This window comes from Oncorhynchus tshawytscha, unplaced genomic scaffold (assembly GCF_018296145.1).
Source record: "Oncorhynchus tshawytscha isolate Ot180627B unplaced genomic scaffold, Otsh_v2.0 Un_contig_5544_pilon_pilon, whole genome shotgun sequence".
Lineage (NCBI taxonomy): Eukaryota > Metazoa > Chordata > Actinopteri > Salmoniformes > Salmonidae > Oncorhynchus > Oncorhynchus tshawytscha.
Genome location: NW_024607783.1, coordinates 15001 through 20210, shown reverse-complemented (window position 1 = coordinate 20210; position 5210 = coordinate 15001). Strand labels below are relative to the sequence as shown.

General features: G+C 44.7%; 1 pseudogene; it reads left to right on the top strand.

Annotated features, from left to right (window-relative positions):
• The first annotated feature begins 337 nt into the window (after nt 1-337).
• Nucleotides 338-5210, top strand: part of LOC121842855 — a 9511-nt pseudogene continuing 4638 nt past the window's right edge.

Genomic DNA, 5210 nt, shown 5'->3' with positions numbered 1-5210 from the left:
GACATTCTGCTCATTTTCTCATCGATTAAATATCTGATCTCAATACATTGTTCTGCTTTCAAAACTATAATTTATTACAAACACAGTGCACTCTGTTTTATAGACCTGACTCTTTGCCAAAGTGGTCAAATATTGCTTTGTTTAGAAGGAGTGCAAGGTCGAATTGAGTTAGTTCACACACAAAACAAGCCAAAAGGATATAACTAGCTCATGTTTGGCTTTACCGAACTCCTTGCTTGTTCTGCCCAATATGCTTAATTTACTCCCACTGTAAAACGACACAGATGAACTATTTTGGGTTATAAATCATAGACGAGGGTGCAGATGTATCGCCCTCTATCGGTTTAGTCATAATAATAAGGACGACTTCGTGGCTGTGGTAACTAGTGAAGACCGCAGTCAAGCTAACAACAACAACAGATCAAACAGGTTTAAAATATGTTCACATCGAATGAACTAACTACGAATAACTTCAACAACGGAGAAAATTGAGGTCTGTTGCTAGCTATATGTTATTACAATTTGTGTAGTAAGTTGTGTAGCTAAATCAGCTAGCCTAGTGTAGTTATTTAGGCTGATTTGATAGCAATGCTAACTAGGCTAGCTAGCTAACGTCGATAACACGTCGTTGTTTAGCTAGCTGCTTTGCTCTCGCTTTCAACAACTAGTTCAGCTATTGACAACTAGAAATACGACGTTGCTTTCCATTTTATGTGCATTTTATGTGTCTTTTCAGTGAAACTACAAAGACACTTCCGGGTTTAGTTGGCACCGAGAAGATACCAGTTCGCGTTAACTAGTTGGTAAACAAGACGAGACTTGGAAGGCCTCGCGATACTACTACTAGTTAACTTGTTAGCTATGGGTTTTGTTCGGTTGGTTAACTAGCTGGACCCAACACTAGCAGACATGCCGTGTTGTTGTCAGTAGCTGACAGTTGCAACGTAAGCTAAGTTAGTGCGAGGTTGGGGTTACTAAACTTGTCACCGTTTATTGTTTGATTACTATCCTAGATATTTTCTGCAGGAGTGTCCAGTGACTAACTACTAACTAGTGAACTACATATTATGATGCCATGGAGGATAGGAAGCTGAAGAGAAAGATTTCCAGGCCCTCCACCAACCAGGCCCCTGCCCCACCAACCAGCACCCGGAAGAACACCGCCTCAGGACGGCATCTGGGCTTCAGCCACATGGGTACACACTCCAGCCAGAAGGGAAGAGCCGCAGGTAAGAACCATAATCATCTGGATGACTTGAACTGCTTTGAGGTGAAGTTCTTAATTTGCTTGTGTGTGTGTCAGGGGTGTGAAGGCCAGACCGCAGGGCTTCAGGCAGTAAGGCAGGCCAGAGTCAGGCGGACCCCATCCAACACTCCTTCCTGACGGACGTCTCCGATGTGCAGGAGATGGAGAAAGGACTGCTGAGCCTTCTCAATGACTTCCACAATGGAAAACTACAGGCCTTTGGTGAGACCAGGGTTCCAGTGGCTCAGTGGATAAAAGCGTCTGCTGCTGAAAGAGCATATTACCTGTGTGTTTGTATGCAGGTGAAGTTTTACATGAACACTATCTATGACCCCCATCTCGCTCCCTCTCCCCCATCTCGCTCCCTCTCCCCCCCCATCTCGCTCCCTCTTCCCCCCTCATCTCGCTCCCTCTCTCCCCCCATCTCGCTCCCTCTTTCCCCCCTCATCTCACTCCCTCTCTCCCCCCATCTCGCTCCCTCTTTCCCCCCCTCATCTCGCTCTCTCTCTTCCCCCTCATCTCGCTCCCTCTCTCCCCCTCATCTCGCCCCCCCGCTCATCTCGCTCCCTCTCGCTCCCTCTCTCCTCCCCCTCATCTCGCTCCCGCTCTCTCCCCCTCATCTCGCTCCCGCTCTCTCCCCCTCATCTCGCTCCCGCTCTCTCCCTGCCCCTCTCCCTCTAGGTAATGAGTGTTCTATAGATCAGATGGAACATGTGAGAGAGATGCAGGAGAAGTTGGCTCGGCTGCACTTTGACCTTTACGGGGAGGTGGACGAGATGCCTGAGGACCAACGGAAGACCGCCTGCGACTCCAACATGGACAAACTACTGCTCAACGTAAGATCTGGCAATAGGTTTGGTTAAGGTAAGTATTCAGACCACTTTGTGTTACAAAGTGGGGTTTTACAATGGATTTAATTGTCTGTTTTTTGTCAACAATCTACTTAAATTACTCTGTCAAAGTGGAAGAACATTTGTTTTTAAAAGATAAATAAGAAATTATAACAGAAATCCTGTAGTTCCATAACTATTCAGCTCAAGCCTACATTAGTTCAGGACAAAAATGTGGCTTAACAAATCGCATAGGTTACATGGACTCACTGTGTAAAATAATAGAGGTTGACATGATTTTTGAATGACCACTCCTTCCTCTGTCCCCCATACATACATCACCTGTAAGGTCCCTCAGTCAAGTATTGAATTTCAAGAACAGATTCATCTATAAAGACCAGGGAGCTTTTTGAAAAGCCTCATAAAGAGAGGGCAGTGTTTGGTAGATGGGTAACAATAACACGAGACATTGAATATCTCTTTTTAAAGCATGATCACGTTAATAATTATGCTGTGGATGATGTATTAAACCACCCAGACACAGATTTTTTTATATGTTTTTATTTTATCTTTATTTAACTAGGCAAGTCAGTTAAGAACAAATTCTTATTTTCAATGATGGGGTTAACTGCCTGTTCAGCCACATGAGGTCTAGCATTGTCTTGCATTAGGAGGAACCCAGGGCCAACCGCACCAGCATATGGTCTCACAAGGGGTCTGAGGATCTTATCTCGGTAACTAATGGCAGTCAGGCTACCTCTGGCGAGCACATGGAGGGCTGTGCGGCCCCCAAGGAAATGCCACCCCACACCACGACTGACCCACCGCCAAACCGGTCATGCTGGAGGATGTTGCAGGCAGCAGAACGTTCTCCACGGCGTCTCCAGACTCTGTCCCGTCTGTCACATGTGCTCAGTGTGAACCTGCTTTCATCTGTGAAGAGCACAGGGCGCCAGTAGCGAATTTGCCAATCTTGGTGTTCTCTGGCAAATGCCAAATGTCCTGCACGGCGTTGGGCTGTAAGCACAACCCCCACCTGTGGACGTCTGGCCCTCATACAACCCTCATGGAGTCTGCACATTTGTGGCCTGCTGGAGGTCATTTTGCAGGGCTCTGGCAGTGCTCCTCCTTGCACAAAGGCAGAGGTAGCGGTCCTGCTGCTGGTTTGTTGCCCTCCTATGGCCGCCTCCACGTCTCCTGATGTACTGGCCTGTCTCCTGGTAGCGCCTCCATGCTCTGGACACTACGCTGACAGACACAGCAAACCTTCTTGCCACAGCTCGCATTGATGTGCCATCCTGGATGAGCTGCACTACCTGAGCCACTTGTGTGGGTTGTAGACTCAGTCTCATGCTACCACTAGAGTGAAAGCACCACCAGCATTCAAAAGTGACCAAAACATCAGCCAGGAAGCATAGGAACTGAGAAGAGGTCTGTGGTCACCACCTGTAGAACCACTCCTTTATTGGGGGTGTCTTGCTAATTGCCTATAATTTCCACCTGTTGTCTATTCCATTTGCACAACAGCATGTGAAATTTATTGTCAATCAGTGTCGCTTCCTAAGTGGACAGTTTGATTTCACAGAAGTGTGATTGACTTGGAGTTACATTCGTGTTGTTTAAGTGTTCCCTTTATTTTTTTGAGCAGTGTATATATATATATATACACTGCTCAAACTTTCACTTTGTGAAAAAATAATATATATATACATATACATATACAGTGCCTTGCGAAAGTATTTGGCCCCCTTGAACTTTGCGACCTTTTGCCACATTTCAGGCTTCAAACATAAAGATATAAAACTGTATTTTTTGTGAAGAATCAACAATGCAAAACGTTATGTTTGGCGTAAAAGCAACACAGCTCATCACCCTGAACCCACCATCCCCACTGTCAAACATGGTGGTGGCAGCATCATGGTTTGGGCCTGCTTTTCTTCAGCAGGGACAGGGAAGATGGTTAAAATTGATGGGAAGATGGATGGAGCCAAATACAGGACCATTCTGGAAGAAAACCTGATGGAGTCTGCAAAAGACCTGAGACTGGGACGGAGATTTGTCTTCCAACAAGACAATGATCCAAAACATAAAGCAAAATCTACAATGGAATGGTTCAAAAATAAACATATCCAGGTGTTAGAATGGCCAAGTCAAAGTCCAGACCTGAATCCAATCGAGAATCTGTGGAAAGAACTGAAAACTGTTGTTCACAAATGCTCTCCATCCAACCTCACTGAGCTCGAGCTGTTTTGCAAGGAGGAATGGGAAACAATTTCAGTCTCTTGATGTGCAAAACTGAGACATACCCCAAGCGACTTACAGCTGTAATCGCAGCATTAACTTAAGGGGGCTGAATTATTTTGCACGCCCAATTTTTCAGTTTTTGATTTGTTAAAAAAGTTTGAAATATCCAATAAATGTCGTTCCACTTCATGATTGTGTCCCACTTGTTGTTGATTCTTCACAAAAAAATACAGTTTTATTAACTTTATGTTTGAAGCCTGAAATGTGGCAAAAGGTCGCAAAGTTCAAGGGGGCCGAATACTTTCGCAAGGCACTGTAAATATTTTCTTATGCTCCTGTCAGCAATGGGTAAGGCTGAAATAGCTGAATCCACTAATTTGAAGGGGTGTCCACATACACTATATATAGTGTATCATGGGGAAAGGTTTCTACACCAAAGTAAATCTACCGTTGCAAATGTCAGACTCTGTGAGGCACATCACTCTGCAGGTTGCACATGGTGAGAGAGTGCAGTTTGTTTGGGCGATTTTTACAGCTAACTAGCTACTTTACATGCTGATATTGGCTTTGATATTATTGTGTGTAGCAATGTTTGTTTGTTTGCTAGCTAGCTAGCTAGCTAGCCAGCCAGATAGCCCATAGAGAGAGAGCATTGCATTGAGAGAAGAGAGTGAATGTTCCTGAGTGGCCAAGTTAGTTTGGACTTAAATCAGCTTGAAAGTCTGTCAAGACTTGAAAACAGCCATCTAGCCATGATCCCCAACATCTTGACAGAGCTTGAAGAATTTTTAAAAAAGAATATTGTCCAAATATTGTACAATCCAGGTGGGCAATGCTCTTATATAATTTACCCGCGAAAAAAAACTCCCAGCTGTAATTGATGCTAAAGG